General features: G+C 41.5%; 1 long non-coding RNA gene across 1 annotated transcript in view; it reads left to right on the forward strand.

Moving 5' to 3' along the window:
* LOC105021248 overlaps positions 1-16,725 on the forward strand; it is a 37,057-nt gene extending 20,332 nt beyond the window's left edge. The window contains exon 3 of the long non-coding RNA XR_828810.3: positions 15,675-16,725. This is a non-coding gene — a long non-coding RNA (uncharacterized LOC105021248). The remainder of the gene's footprint in view (positions 1-15,674) is intronic.
* Positions 16,726-17,540: the final 815 nt, after the last annotated feature.

Consider the following 17,540-nt stretch of genomic DNA (forward strand, 5'->3'; position numbering starts at 1 on the left):
GCCACCTGCTGTTAGAGTCGGCTTCCTGTCCGAGAAGTCTCACCTGACACCGTATCAATCGGAGACGCGCGGCGGTTTGTATAGCTGCAGCCAGGAGGAGAATAAACATGTCGTTCTGTCAAACTCAAACAGCAGGATACGATTACTGATACAGTTACAGCAACACACACACACACACACAATCACACAAACTGCATCACATGACACTATTCCATCTGACAATCTGTGGTAAAAGGGCAAGTCAAGCAATGGGCTGTGTTGCCTGTCCGACTGGCCATTGGTTACTGAGGCACTCTGCGGCCAGCAGTACTGAGCACTTATTAAAATGGACATTAACAAGACTGTGTACCAGCCAAAAGCCTTGTAACTTGGAGGAGCAAGGTGTCGAGATCATTAATTTTAACAAGGGAAGCTGATATAATCTCAGCGGAGAGCTTATTTTACAGACGTCCTGCACCGACGTTGGTGTACGGCACCGCTCCGAGAAAAACACAAACACACTAAAGCCCCCCGAGAAAACACAGCTTGGATGCATTACCCACCAGTATCAGTTTAAGCTCTATTATGTAGGGACGGCGCTTCGACGCAAAGGAATCCGCAGCTCGTTGCTTCAAGAGCACTGGCCATCGGAATTTTAATTGTCTGAGACAAAGGAGGTTTTAATTTTACCTCAGCCCATCTATCTTGCGCTCTAGACCCCCGCTTTTTCCCCCTGCCTTCCATGAAACAGTAAAAAATTGTCTGGCTCTAAGTCATGGATATCGTTTGAAGTGCTGTAGGAGCCCGTAAATTTCACGGGCACCTTTGGGAGTCGCCGCAGTGGTGCGGCCGTGCCTCTATTTCATAGTCACAGTGATTTGTGGTCGTCTGCATCGCAGTTTCCGAGGCACAGTAAATCCCAAAGCCCGGACAGCCATCATTACGGGGCGTCTGTGAAGTAGGGCTACTTCTCACGGGCTAACGCGTTTTGGTCATTTTACCGCTCTGCCATTTCAGGGGAACTGCGGTATCCTCCATACCTCCACACCCCCGCTTAGTCTGGATGACCTGAATCTTCCCCGGCTCCCCAGACGATCCCACCCCCAGTCCGGCCCGCCAGCCCCAGTCTGTTCGTTTGCCCACGCTGCTTTCTGGCTATGTATCTGTCTACTGGGTCTTCAGCCATTCCCGGCATGCAGATCTGGTTGTCCTACCAGCTTGTTAAAGACTCTTAAAGATTTCTTTTTTATTATAATGGTTTTGTAATAAATGCACTATTTCCTGTGGTTGGAGCAATGGGGAAATATCAGAGGAGGCACCAAACCAAGTTACTGTTTCACAAAGCAAAGCGACAAGTTACCAATTTAAAGGGCAGGGAGGAGAGATAACAAAGAAGGGTGAAATGCCCTCTTTTCTGCCTCTTTCTCTCCCTCTCCCTCTCGCTCTCACCCTTTCTTCCGTAGACACCTGTGCGAGTGTAAGGTTTCAGCGAGTCCCTGAAAAATAAACGCATAACTCCAATCTCTTAATCCGAGCAGCTCCATCAAGCGTGGTCACATGATACGGTCAGGGGTGGTTGATGATGCCTGAGCGTTGGTAGGGTAGGGTGGGAGGGCGGGTTGGCTTAATCTTTTTTAATTCAAATCAAGGAGGTCCCTGGTGGGGCGCTGGGATGATACCCTATCCGCTGCAATCAGGCTGACCTCCACTCTGAGCAGTGCTCTAAATGATTAATGGAGCTGCCTCCTCGCTCCGTTGCCATGGCAACGTGGAACCCGATAGCCCTCAGGAATTTGCTGTTCGACCCAAAGTGAGTAATTGTGTGTGTGTGTGTGTGTGTGTGTGTTTTTTTTTTTTGCCAGGATACAGCCTGGTGGGTGGGTATTGTGGAGAGAGGGTGCTTCATGGAGGGGTTGGCACAGGGAAGGGGGTAACTGGCGAGAATTGTTCACCTCAGAACACAAACTAGTCTGAAGTAAGCAGGTTAGCAATGTTTGGAGGGAGGCTGGAAGCAACGTTTCTGGCGAGGTTTATGTAGGATTGACATGTTGTGGGAGAAGCAGTGTGATAGGTGATGAATGGGAAGACGGCAGCGTAGGCTATTGAAGCTCTGGACAATGAGAGTGGTGAGGCACCCAAAGATTTTTCTTCATTTGGACAAACGTCAAATACTAAAGGAGAGACTGTAAGGCCCTAAGGCTTCTGTAGCTACTGTGGCTGAGCACCGTCAAACCGAATACAGAATCTACAGCAAAGTGTGTGTCTACGAGTCAGCTTCCAAATATAGCATTGTTCGCCCCGTCTGGATGAGCTCAGAGTATCAAGAACCGTTGTTGGCAGCCTGGTCTTAAATAGCCGGTCAGTCTCTGTCCATTTGTCCAGACAGCCACTGATGAGGAAATCTATGTTAACAAGATGGGACCTCTTGTGCTCAAGTGCCTCAGTGTCAATTTAAGAGGCAAGGTGGGGATTGCTACTTACAGCCCCCATTGATCTAAGTGGATGGGGTATTGGACTAGGGTCTGTGTCTATTGGCAGGAGGGAGGAAATGACAGCGCCAATAGCGGTCCTATTCAGGACGGAGTGCAATGGCCGGCAAAGACATCAACAGACACCTAGACATCGACAGACACCAAGACATCGAGACATCGAGACATCGAGGTTTAAAATCGAGGTTAAACAACCAGATTACCAGTCAGCCTACAGGTCACATGGAGGTTCAACAACCAATCTACCAGTCAATCTACAGGTCACATGGAGGTTTAACAACCAGATTACCAGTCAGCCTGGGTCACATGGAAGTTTAAACAGCCAGATTACCAGTCAGCCTACAGGTCACATGGAGGTTTAAACAACCAGATTACCAGTCAGCCTACATGTCACATGGAGGTTCAACAACCAGACTACCAGTCAACCTACAGGTCACATGGAGGTTTAACAACCAGATTACCAGTCAGCCTACAGGTCACATGGAGGTTTAACAACCAGATTACCAGTCAGCCTACAGGTCACATGGAGATTTAACAACCAGATTACCAGTCAGCCTGGGTCACATGGAAGTTTAAACAGCCAGATTACCAGTCAGCCTACAGGTCACATGGAGGTTTAAACAACCAGATTACCAGTCAGCGTAGGTCACATGGAGGTTTAAACAACCAGACTACTAGTCAACATGTCACATGGAGGTTTAAACAACCAGATTACCAGTCAGCCTACAGGTCACATGGAGGTTTAAACAACCAGATTACCAGTCAGCCTACAGGTCACATGGAGGTTTAAACAACCAGATTACCAGTCAGCCTACAGGTCACATGGAGGTTTAAACAACCAGATTACCAGTCAGCCTACAGGTCACATGGAGGTTTAAACAACCAGATTACCAGTCAGCCTACAGGTCACATGGAGGTTTAAACAACCAGATTACCAGTCAGCGTAGGTCACATGGAGGTTCAACAACCAGACTACTAGTCAACAGGTCACATGGAGGTTTAAACAACCAGATTACCAGTCAGCCTACAGGTCACATGGAGGTTTAAACAACCAGATTACCAGTCAGCGTAGGTCACATGGAGGTTTAAACAACCAGATTACCAGTCAGCCTACAGGTCACATGGAGGTTTAAACAACCAGATTACCAGTCAGCGTAGGTCACATGGAGGTTTAAACAACCAGACTACTAGTCAACAGGTCATATGGAGGTTTAAACAACTAGACTACTAGTCAACAGGTCACATGGAGGTTTAAACAACCAGATTACCAGACAGCCTAGGTCACATGGAGGTTTAAACAACCAGACTACATGTCAGCGTAGATCACATTGAGTCAAAAGTCTAACAGTACCAGTCAAAAGTCTGGACACGCTTACCCATTGAAGTGATTGCGTGAGTCCAAACTGGTACTGTACGTTTAAAAAAAAAAGTGTGTGTTGGTAGGTATCTTGTATCAGGCCCATTGTGGCAGTTGAAGGATGAATCAACTGCTTGGCTTTCACAGGAAACCACACAGACAGCTCACAGAAAACTCTCAATACTGTCCAGGCTGTGGATTGAATTACCATCCTGTGTATGTGTGTGTGTGTGTGCGCTTGTGTGTGTGTGTGTGTCTGTGTGCTCTTGTATCGAAATACAATTTGTTTGTTGGTCATGATATCCCATTCAGGTAATTGAATATTTGCTTTCCCCACAACATCATGTAGATCCATTATACCTCCACAACTCTGTTCAACTCTATGTTTTTTTTAGTGATGAGGGGAAAGTTTAAAAAATGTCACATTTCCCCCTATCCTCCTTGTGGGAAATGCTGTCCTTTGTTACAGCTCCAAAATGTGCAACAAAGACCTCTGAAAAGACATTCAACTTGTTTACATGCAATCAGCATTGTGTGGTACGCCTGGTGTTAATGGAGATTATGTATATAAGAACAAACAACTTAAATAATGTATGTGCTATGACCTAAATTAGCCAGAGACCACATTACGTGAGGGAATCATCAAAAGAGATGGGGCTGAAACGGAAAAGGAAAATGATCCAACTCATTCCGAGTCAACACTGTTGTCTTTCTCAAAGTGTCTGCCTTTGATTTGCGCTTTTCCATCAGGGTGAGAAAACAGAATTGAACAAGCTTATACGAATGTTTATTCAGTGTGTGCGTGTGTGAGTGTGTGTGTGTGTGTGTGTATGAACGCATCTTCGTGTGCACATGTGTGTGGCGAGTGACAGACGCTACGGGGATATCCGTGACAAAGTGACAGGCATATAAACCCAGCCTGACCCGGTCCGCTCCGGCCCCTGGGTCCCACACACTCCGGACTCTGGTTTCCCCACTTCCTGTGTTCTGACACCAGCGACTGAAACCCAGGTCGTACCCTGCCTGCAGTATGTACTTAATGATCGGGGTGGTAAATCCTCACGTCTGATACAACAAGCTAAGCTATGACACACCAAGCCGGTCCCACCCTCAGTTCTCCTGACCCACTTCTAGACCTACACCTGAACTGCCACAATCATTCAGTTAGTGGAAGGTCAGCTCGGTTGGACCCATTCCCATAGGGGTCCGGTCTCAGATGAGTCACCAGAGAGCCGTTTGTGGCCTCAGCCCCACTGGGGACTGACCACTGCTCTAGTTAACATTGACATCTAATCAGACAAGAAGATCAGCACTTTTCCATGTTCCCAGGGCACTGTGTTTACTTCCATAAACAAACTAGCCAAAGGGGGAAATGAGGACGAGATCCCAGTGAGACGTCACCAACGCAGCGTCAGAAAGGTTTAGTCACAGTGGAACTTCGGTGGAGGAGATGTGTAGAAGCAGTGGCCACGTTGGGTGGCGAGAGGGGTGGGGCTTGGATGTCGAGCACTGAGCCAATTAGCCGTAGAGGATGTAGCAGAGCGATTTATTAGAGGTAAACACAGCGAGCGGAGTGTTTACAGAGAGTAGACTTCAGGGAGACGAGGGCCTGGAGGGGTTCTGGGGTGGAGTGGCCGTATAACGCCGGTCCCAACCTCCGGGAAGACTGTCAACGCAGTGTCACGGTGGTGGACCGTTAATCACCACTACACAACTACCGAAAGAAACACTGCATTCTGATGGCTTGCTTGTGCTATTTCAGATCTTGAATAATCAGTTCCATCCTCTGTCTGCAGTTCCCCCCTTCTACCAATCATGGCTCTGAGCGTAGGCTAAAATTAGTCCTACATTATTTCAAGTGCCTGATCAATATTTCCTTGAAAAGATGCAAAAAATGCCGTGCAGCTGCAATCATTCTCGACGGCATCAACATCAGATGCCGCCCGTCCTCCGGAGTTTACGCGGCGCCCGGCTCAGGCGAGAGGTCTGACAGGCCAAATGAAACGCGGAGGCAGAGAGGGCAAGCGTAATCGGGTTACATGATTAATGAGAGGGGGAAATGGGGTCATGTTGTATTAAGAAAATGTGTGTTTAAACCCAAAACCGGTGCATATCAGCAGTCTAATGCATCAGCTATCGACTGGACACCTGAGAGCGAGGCTGGAGGCTGTTAGCTAGGTCCCAACGGTGAGCAGGCCCATCGATCCTACGCTATTCCTCTCTTTTACCCCAGTCTACTCTCTGTCTCTTTCTCCTTCAACCCCCCCCACCCCCCCACTCCCCCACTCCCCCCTTCCCTCACCACCATGGTTAACTCCTCTGTGGGTGTGCACACAGCACAATAACCTCTGTGTTCCTGTGTCGTTTTTTTTTTTTTTACCCCCGCGTCCAAAGTTCATTTCTGGCACAGGCATGATTGCCAACACTCAATCCTTCTGAATCCCAACACTAGATGGTCATTTAATCCGTGTGGCTTGTTCAGGGTGCCGTAGTGCTCTGCTGACTCAGGGGCTTTGAGAGACCGGGTTATGGAAGTTTGTCTTACTGCACGTTAGCCAGGCGGTGACGGGCTAGTGTACTTGGTTAAGTCTTTTCGCAAAATTGTTTCTGAAATGTTCTGAAAGCAAAGTAATATACTTTTCGAAAACACAGTACATTTGACATACAGCTGGCCTCAATTAAGTTTCCAGACTTTTCAAAGCAAACCTTTGGATCGTCAATTTGTATTCGAAAGTATTTTACTATTGGAAATGAAAATGTGTTGGAAAATACTGTTTGGCAGCTTTTGGAATGTATTTATTATCACTTCAAAAACTTACAATTTGAAATATTTAATAGATAAATATAAACAATTTGGTATGTATTTCAAAATATATTTAGGTGAATTCAAAAGTAATTATTTGAAACAACATAGATCAACAGATGTTAACGTGTAGCTATAGGTCTTGTTTCGTGTTATTTAAAATATGCAGCCCCTCGTTTACACTAGTGTCTCAAACATGTCATGTTATGCTACATTCATAAAACATCAGTTTCAAAAATCTGGTTAACAAAAAACAAGAATCTTATGTAGTGGTGTGTGGTAAGTCCTCTGTGGTGTGATGAACTTTTTGTCAGGATCGTTGATGATTGAAGTAAGGACAGCCGGGTGTTTTTAGTGGCATTGCACCATGCAAGCTCAAGGTGGTGATTCAAGACTAAAGTCATCTTGTATGGTTTCTTCTGCTCAGTCAGACGCTTGTCAACGGCTTGTTTCAGATTTTTGACAAGCTTCTTATTTTACTGGGTAGAGCAAATGGTGAGGTGCTTAGTCAGTCCTCTGATGTATGGAGTTTATTTTGCCTGCTATGAGAAGGTTGGATCATTAAACACAATCCATGGCAGCCCCAAAGGGGCTTATGATGTCCACATTATCAGCATGGATATAGTTCTCCTGCTGGGATAGTTTGGTGAAAGGGCAGTCTGTCAAGCTTTTGTTCGCCTGCATTGAGATCTGATCAAATAATTCCCACCATGTGACAGTAACCGGTTGAATACAATTGTCCCTTTCAAGAAAACGCCTGCCAACTGTTGAATTGCAGTATTGCCTTTTCTGAAGTAAATTGCCCTAAATTTAACAATATAAAATGTTACTCCTTTACTGTCGATGTGCATAGAAATGTATTTTAGAAGTCATAATTAACATGGCACTTATTTTTATATTTATTCCTGGTGTCAACGGGCTTCCATTGCCATTTCTATCAATTCTAACAGCAATGGTACTTAGCTGACCTTTTATAGGCTAAACTAGGCCACACAACGAACAGCCTTCTTTTCCAGAGACTCTATAGAGTCGGCAATCAGTGACGCCGACAGGGGACAACAACCGTGAACCGTGGGGGGGGGGGGGGGGGGGGGGGGTGCTTAATTTGTCAGTCATTATTGTATTCAGTACTGTCGAGAAGGTTAACAGTTTTTAAACAGAAGAATTGCATTGATGAAGGGATTCATGTTTTTAACTTTTTGCTGTTTTTTTTTAGACAGCATTATAATAAAACCCTTTTCTATAAAAATGGTTTGTTCTACCAACAGCCAATCAATGATACCCTAACACCAACAGCCAATCAGGGTGATACCCTAACACCAATGCCAACATACCTTTTATTAAAGCTGCACTATATAGGATTTATTCAGTAAAAAAAAGTGAAGTGGAATGTCATTTTATCATTTTTGGAGCACGCCGCTACTTCCCAGCCAATCGCCTTCTGCGAGGCAGGCTTTCCTCCTTGGCTTATTTTACCTGGATGATATTATATATAGCATAACTACGCCATAAGGGGCGAAGTTTGCTTACTGTAAGAAACTCTAATGGCAGCTAGAGACCAGGATGCCAAAAGTCAGTTCCTCCCTTGTCTACTACAGTATACACTACAAAAATAGCAAAGCGAAAGAAGGCTTAGACCAACTCTCTGTAGCTAGCTACCAGAAACCCTAAGCTAACATTAGCAAGGTTAAGAAGAACGTTGTTGAACTCTGAGTTACTGCTTTTTTTGGAACAGGTAATTACATTTTTCATATTTTTATTCGGGAACGTGATTCTCTATCGGGCATTGGTGCAGAATCACTTTCTGACGGATGAATAATTGCAAAATGCTGTTATTGATTTTTTTTACTGAAAGAATCCTACATAGTGGAGCTTATTTTTTTCCAAATGTAACCAATAAATGTGTCTAACTACAGTACTGTAGCTATCTGGCTAAAACATTGCCAACATGCAACCAAAACTGCGAGCACAGAAATGGAAGGACAAATCTAAAAGAGAACGTTTTAAATATGTGTAGCAGTTCAGTAATGGCTGATTGGGACTGAGTAGGTTATGAATTGAAAATAATTGAATGTGAATTGAATGTGGCCTAGTTATGAATTAAAGTGTTAAAACAATAAAATGTTAAAGAAATTCTTTGGCCCGTGGTTTGGGTCCTAAATGTTAAATTCTGTCTCTGGCCCGGTCATTCCTGTCGGCATCCCTGCTGCAATCCATTAATGCCTTAGATGAGTAGGTTCATAGGAGTCAGACTGACACAAATAAAAGCATTTTGTTTCTACCACAAGACAGACAACTTGAAAGGGTGGAATGTAGTGTGTGAGAAAAGCAACTGTCATGTTATGCAAACTTCATCATTGTCAGTGGAACTTACAGATTACAGGCCTTCCTCTTCTTCAGTTAGCTTTTATACCAGGTTGTCTAGTTGGTTGCTTGATTCATGTCAGATTAGCGCAATCATCTGATTTAGTAATGACTCCAGCCGTACCTGTCATGTGATTGGCTCCATCTCCAGAATACATGCAACTCTACATCCTAACATTGCAATTTGATTTAGAACTCTGTAGGAATCAATCACTGTCAGTAGTCGGACTTGACTTCGTTAACACTTTATTTTGAGAGTCCCAAAGGTTTTTCTGTAGATGCTCTATAGAAATGTCTGTAGAAATTTTAACCAATTACTTACTAACCCTTAACGTAACCATAACGTTTATCTTAACCTTAACCTTTACCCTAAACCTAACCATAACCTTAGCAAGAAATTGCTTATCAACAGGTAGTCTGTTAAAGTTTGTTGACAGAATTACTATCTATACAAACTCTACAGATGGAAATTGGGACTCAATGTAACTTAAGAGGATCAAAACCACAATGTATCATGGGTAAATTCTATACTACTGAAGGATCTACATGAAATATGTGTTTTTCTATGAGGAAAGGTGATTTATAGATAAGTCAGTCAGCAGTCGCCTGCAGGTATTTTGATCCTCAAACATGGAACTGGTCACTGAGGTGGAAATCAAAAGTCATCGAGAATTATTAAAAAAGACAACAGCTGTCCACAGGGCTGTAAATGTAAACAGGCCCTAAGTATATGGAAATAATGCCTTCGAGGGCATCATACACTTAGAGCGTGGTGCCCTCATTATGACTGGATTTCATTTTGTGCACTATGGTTACTGTATTATGCACCAAACATCTGCACATTTCACATGACTGTTTAGAGAGGAAAATAGTTAATGTTTTGCATCTATTAGTCTTATATTCATTTTTCCACACTTATATTTTTCAATGCTGTCAAACAAATAAAAGCTTAAACCAAGTTGAGCTTCAGGAAAGACTCAGTTTTTCCAGGGCAGGTTGTACAAAAAGGCTCTTTGAAGGATATGAGATGACATGTGTTTGTGCGTGACTCTGCTCCGCTGGCTGCAGAGTGACAGTTTTAAGGCAAATACAGAATATTAGTGTCCCAACAAATGTCGCAATTTACTCCAGTTTTTGACAGAAAAGGGAATGGATTTGTAAGGAGGATAAGTAATGTCATGGTTCAATTTCAATGGCTCTGTTCTCAAACACTAATAGCGTTATATACATTATTTTAACCATCTGCTGTATATTCCTGGCTCTGTCTTGATGTTACTGGCCAGCCAAATGACAGAGGTTATCAGTGACCATTTTGAATAGCACAAACAAATGACTTGCTAGCAAGTATGTTTCCGTGTTTACCAGTATGTACTGGCGATGATTAGTTAGCTAGGTGCTGGTGAGCTGAACATACTGTACTGTTTGACATAATGCCCTGGACCCAAGCTAGTTTGCTGACCAGTATGTGCATACATGGGTCCAGTTCAATGAGCATGTTCCACAGTATGGAAAAATAGACTAAAAAGATAATTCTGTCTGTGATTAGTGGTTAAATTGTTTTATTCTAACTATGCTAATCCTTTGTATATCTAATGAATGAACATGTAACTAATTCAACAAAGGAAACAAAAGAAAATGCTTATACTACATCCTGTTTGTGATGAATGCAGGACACATGTATTGTAGATGTGAAGGTCATGGGTTGGACAATAGAACCACATGACTTTATCAGACTCAAAACTAAATTAGCCATTTTATCATTTCCTGGATCTAGCTATTTAATAACCACATATTCACAGCGTTCAATAGTGGCATCAGTATATTGCATAGACTGTGTGTTTGAGTAATTGACATATGAGAAAAATGCCTTTTACCATTGATGTTTGGGATGAAGAAAACAGTTCAATTGTGTAGAGCCTCATATGGGTCATTTTACTCTGAAAATGGAGTGAAATATTCCATAGATTTTTTCAAATACTTTTTTGCTCCATGCCAAAAGGTTTTTGTTTCCCCTCCATTACAAGCATGTCTTAATGTAAATAAGCTGAGGACCTAAATTAAAAATAACATGATGAAATGTAATTTAATACCATAATTACAGCAAAAAGAAAATGCTCACATATTAGAAACAATAGGAGCATTTGTTTGCATTAAGTTATTTCTTTTGAAGTAACAGGTCTTGAATTCATATTGATTAAATGAAAAGCTACATATGATATGATAAACTATTTGGTCATATTGATTAAATGAAGAGGTACATATGATATGATAAACTATTTGGTCATATTGAGTAAATGAAGAGCTACATATGACATGATAAACTATTTGGTCATATTGAGTAAATGAAGAGCTACATATGATATGATAAACTATTTGGTCATATTGAGTAAATGTTATCGATGCTAATCATGTATTTATATTATGAATCTGGAGTGATTAGGTGATCAGTGCAAAAGCTTCTTAAATGTGTTTTAAGTCAAAGTAAAAACACCACTATATGTGTATTTTTACATCAAATTAAAAAAAAAAAAAATCTGAACAGAATACCAGGCACTGTATACTTTATGTATGTACACAAAGGACAAAGGCATTCATTTCATAAATATTCAAGTAATACATTAATGCCTTAATATGCTGGAGGCAAAACATTTCTTTTTAATCTTATTTGATCAAATACACATATTTTATCAACCTCTTTCACCTTGTGGAGGGGTTTATTGTAAATCCTAGATACATTACTTTGTGTAGTCTGCCTTAGTGTATGAGATGATGTACAGATTAACAGCGGACCAAGCCTGCAAAAACTGGATGACAGAGATCCTCTGGCTGCATTTTTCTCTGTTGTCATCAGTCATGGAGGTCAGAGGTCCCGCGATTCATCAAAACTCTCTCCGCTGTGTGAGATACACAACTGAGCCTCTTAGGATTACCCAGAGCTGGAGATGGCCCCGTCTGTGTATATCTTCCAGACCACAGGGTTACATTAAACTCCCCATTTCCAGCGTAGTGTGAACTAATCAGCCATTCCATTTGAGTGACTTTACTCTGTCCTTCATTTCTTACTCGGCTGTCACGACGGGCCTCGTATGGGCCCGGTATGAGGTCCTTGCCGGTTACATTAGTGGGTGTTTGGAGATCTGTGGGGGCTTGGCTCAATGAGAAGAACTGTCAACGTAGCTTTTGTAAATCGAGAGTTTGTCCAAACACTCGAACACGCGGTAATAAAAACAAGCCCCTGTTCCTTGCATTAGCTCTGCATTAGTGGATAGAGATGGGTCTCAGTGATGTATCGTACACCCCTGTTACCATTAAAGTGATATCTTCTGGAATAATTAGTTGACTGAGTGTGGAGATGCTTCCTCTTTCCACCACCATTGAAAGGAATATAATTGTCCACCTCAACTTTGTGTCAGTAATATATTGAGTCTTTTAAAGGAGATTGTATACAGTTGGTGTTAAAGATGCTTATTTTTTTAGGTTTTACTTTTTCATGAAGTGTGTTACATTATAAAGTTGGTCAAACAGTGGAGAACATGAAGAGATACATTTGGTAATCAGCTGGTGGGGTTGGGGAGGTTACTTTCTAAATGTAATCCGAATTCAGTAATGTAATCGGATTACTGTCTGTTAATTAGGAATTACTTTTAATTCAAGAAGCATCAGAAGAAGACCTCAGTAACAGTTACATTCAGAACTCAGTAACTCATATTAATTTTGGAAAATGAAACCTCTTTCCAATGCTGAACTGAATTTAATTTATAAAACCGAAAGGTGGCACAATGTATTTGTTTTTTTCACCAACAAACTGAAAAGTAATCACCAAGTGTTTTGAAAAGGATCGGTTATCAGGTAACTTAACTGACTACATTTTCAGGGTTTTCTCTGTCACTCCACAATCCCATCAGCACAGATGTTGAAATGTGAGGATACATTTAATGTGGGCTTATTTATTTTTAAGCTTTTTAATCAGAATCTTATTCCATTCATGTTGTGTTTTATGTTCTTAAGGAATTATAAAGAAAATATTAACTGTTTAGAAATAAAATATGGCAATGAAATATCCTAACAAGTAATGATGATAAACTGGCTCAATTTAATTGTATGCTGCAGCAACCAAGCTTTGATGCCCTCCTTTAGTTTCAGAGGAAAGGATAAATTAGTAGAGTTTAGCTTTCAGACAATATAATGGGCCTTATGGGAGATATAAATAGTTGAAGAAATGTAAGAGGCGAAACCTTTGGTGTCTGATGCCTCATGATCGGCTATTACCATGTCTGTCTCTTTTCAGGACCAATGGCTAGCACTGGTTGTATAGATTGGTCATGGGCATAAGTTCTGTTCTGGGCATGACATCTATTAATATCAACAAAAAAACATGGCTATTTTTGTGTGTCACAAGCATGGAAAATTGAATTACCTCATTTCCTTTGCATAACTTTTGGTTTCAAATTTTCTTTTGTGTGAATTAAGGGAAATGTTGAACTAGATTAAATCATTTATTTATATAGGGCAAATTCTCTTTTCCAGGGGTGACCGAAACTGCGTAAGTTCTTAAACACACTGTAATCCATTTATACAGTTGGTTAAAATGTTTGAAGTGAGGTTAGGGGTGTAACTCAAAACGACTATATTCCATTTATGTTCCACGTTTCATTTAAGTGTCATATTATGTTTTAGTTCTACTTTGCTTTGTGCTCCTCATAGAAATGGTTGACCTATATAACCTATGGTCCCAAATCAGTAATGGAGCCATAAGGCAGTGATTCGGTAGGTGATGGTGGCACAGTTACTCCTCATTAAAAGAGCTAGTGTTACTCTTCAATAGAGCCTGACCTCTTAAGAGCTGGTTACCACTGATCACTTGCAAAAAGGATTTATAAGGGTTTTCCTCCACTAACAATGTCGATAGGAAAAATGTTTGTGTGTGATTACATTATTAATAATAGAGTAGAATAAGGATGAATTCAGCTCATATTTTGTTTTAAATGTTTACCTCCTTTATTCACAAGTGACATTTTTAGTCGCCATAGAGAGCCTGGAATGAGAAGCTAAATGACTGGAATTGTTAGTAGGAGAAGTTTACTTCATATGGATGGTTTTTCTGCACCAGAAAATGATGCTTGGCCACCCCTGGCAATGACAGTGTTGAGAGATGGAATTTAACTTCTGTTTGAAAGGTTTGTGACTCTGAGACTATTATCTCAGAATCTATGTGGTAAATATAGAGGAAATGTGGCACCAATACTTCCCAGTCAGTTATACAGATGTGAAATAATAGTTCACAAAGCCAGCATACATGGAATTATTACACAAAGATTCAAATCAACACAAACATACATTCACGCTCGTTAATCAGCGGTGTCGATGTTTATTTTAGGAACAGGTTGCTCAAATGAACACTGCAGTCTCATCAAGGCCAAGCCTGGATTTAGTGTCTTCGCAGGCAGAAGACTTCCTCCACGGGCTACTTTATTTGGCCCTTTGCTTGTATGAAGTTGTTTTTCAAGACTTCTAATCCTGGCTATTGCCTGTTTCTCAACTCAAAAGAAAGCAACTTCAACAGGCTGGCTACGGAGACAAATTGCAATGGTTTTATTTGGGTTCATTTAAATATATGCTGAAATCAAATATTTTGTTTTACGAACAAATACTGTGAACAAAAAACGTTGTCAATGAGCTGTAATACAATGCAAAGTTAGGCCCAACATGTGCACTGTTGGATGACCCAATGTATAGGCAATAAAGATATATTTGGTTGCATTTAGATTAACATTCTGTGGAAAATACTTAAAAAATATTGAAACAGTGGCCCAGAAAGACAATTCTAAATGAACCTGCCACTCAAACACAACCTGTAGGTCACAGGGGCATCATGGGAATTATGTTTTTTCATGCTTCATTTAGCCTCATCAAAATGTTTTTTCTCCCTTCAAGGTGATAGACAGTGCGAGACTTGAGATTAATAATTTGTCAATTTCGCCGTGACAAAGGCATCCTAAGTCTGCGAGTCCAGGGGCCAGTTTTGTGTCGTCCTATTAGGTTTCAGGGTTTCAGTAACAACCTCGAGTCTGGCTGGCTAACGCTGCAAGAGAATTCAAAGGCAAATCCTGTGAAAATCCCAAAATATGTTTTTATTCAAATAGTCTAGAAGTGAGATGTATGTACTAACCTATGTCTACTCTAGGCTACTTATTATTCCAGATCCAATACCATTATTCTGATGATTTGGCAGGCTACACCGTAGGCCCATTTTCATGATGACAACATTTGGCTAATTCCGTACAGGCGCTAAACATGGCATACTAGGCTTCTTCGACTGAAAATTAAAATCTAAATAGAGACTTTGGCAATTGCCTGTAAAAAAAGAAAAAAAAGAAAAGGAAACTTGTCGACCCAGGTTATTACAGTAACTAATATGTCTACATTGGCTGATTGGCCTACATGTAGGCTATCTCAGACACAAACCCCAACGATGATGCCACTGTCAGTTTTTCAGAATAAGTATCGGTTAATAAAAGCATAAGCCCTCATTCAGCATCCTGAAATTTTACTAGGTGTTGAAAGATCTGAATTATCAATATGATAAAAATTACAGTGTAATAGGCGGTGCTAACTATTTATTTCAGTGTGACTCCACACTCACTTGACCTCCTCTGGTGTTCCTTCTCTGTTCCCATTACAGCTGGGAGGAGATCACCTGGGCCCAGTGGGGCAGCGCTACGATTAACATCGCCCATCCTGGCGGATGCTCACAGTGAACAAGGGCTTAACACAATCGCAGTATCCAGCTCCAGCCAGGAATGTGTTTCTCTCTGCAACGCTGCGTCTTCCTCCAGAGGACATCTCCCTTTGTCCTCTTCCTCTACTTGTGGCTTGGTTTGGAAGTCAAACTCGTTTTAATGGGGGGAATGTTTAAATTACAAAAAGAGTGATTCAAAATATAGGAATAGGCTTTTCGAACGTTGTTATTGGATTTGTAGCATGGCTTGATTGTTGATGAGCACTTGAGTGGTTTTGTCGAGGTACCTTTTCTCTCTATAACGTATATTTTGATTAAAGTAAACCATGCATTTGTTCTTTTAACTGGATGAATAAACATGTGATTTTATTGATGAACTAACCCTTTGAACCTGATCTTTACTGTTGGCCTAAAGCAGAAACACAGAGGTATAAGGTTGTATCTGATTACATTTAGATTGAGTAACGGTAAATCATTCTGAGAGGCCAATCAGAATCGGTTCCGCAATACACAATAGTTCTAGGCTATATAGGTTATATTACAGGGAATGTTTTTCCCTTCCACTGAGTCAGTTGAACATGAATATGCCATGTATGTTATCAAAAAGGTCAATGTATTTGTCAGTTTTATACCTTGACTAGATGGCTAAGTGGGATAGTAACAGACCATTTTACTTAAGAGGAGATACATGCATGCATCATGAACATTGTGGCTTTTCAGGGCAGTAATTTGAAATGTCTTTCAAATGTTACAGCTATCAATGATTTTTGATTAGCTAAGTAGCCAGTTAGCCTTATTGACTTAGATGCCGTTCAGTTAGCATGCCATCAACTCACACTACTGTACTTTTTCTTGTTTGTTAGATATGCCAAATAAACACAGTGGGTATTAATTAATGTTTAAAGATATGCTTTACTATTGTAGGCAGTTGTCATACCATTGTGGATTGGAAATATTTCATTCCAAAGTCAATTTATTTATCCTCGCTTTAGCTGAAAATAAAGGCCTTCCATTGTTTAACAAAAGTGTGCATCATTTCAGTCTCCTGGCAAGTGTATTTACGGAACTGCTTGATCGTGTGCAGTCTAATCTATTATTATATTTTTTTCTTTCAAAGTGACTCATTCAAATTTATGTTAACTGAGACATAATTCTGTTCATCTTATGTCATGTGGATATGTAAGTTTCAAAACACACTGAATTTGGTTGTATGAAAGCCACACTAAGGATATATAATCGGTAAAGGTATATTCTAAAACTGCTTAGATTGCCTGACAATTGTCCATACAGAGGTCAAACAGGTCATATTACCTCACCCTGCCACTGCATCAGACTATTTATATTACGCTTTTGATTTCCCAGTAATTGACCTGTCACCACACTGGATCTGGACAGCCAAAGTGTCTCTGTAGCAGGTTTCTTGGCGAGGACAAGTGCTAGCGGGGAGATTGTCTGTCCGCGTTCGGGGGCGATCAGAACCAGATGGGTCAGGCTGTGCCGTCCCGCCAGGCTAGGGCCGTGGTGCAACTGTCACTCAGAGTCCGAGAGTGTGTGGTTTGGCGGGGGTGGGGGGGGGGGGGGGGTGGGGGTTTAGCACGGTGGGTGTACTTGTAAACACAGTCCCCGGGATAGGATTGGTGGTAGTCCTGACATCCTTCGTCTAACACAGACACTCAGAAGGAAAGGGGCAAGGGGCCAGCTAAGGAGGACTTGGATGACAGGAAGAAGGGATACATGTGGAGAAAATGGCCTCTTAGAGGTGACCAACCGATGCAGGGCGTCTGTGCCTGAGGAGGTTGATAGACAAGC

The sequence above is a fragment of the Esox lucius genome, chromosome 5 (genome assembly GCF_011004845.1).
Source record: "Esox lucius isolate fEsoLuc1 chromosome 5, fEsoLuc1.pri, whole genome shotgun sequence".
In the NCBI taxonomy this organism is placed as follows: domain Eukaryota; kingdom Metazoa; phylum Chordata; class Actinopteri; order Esociformes; family Esocidae; genus Esox; species Esox lucius.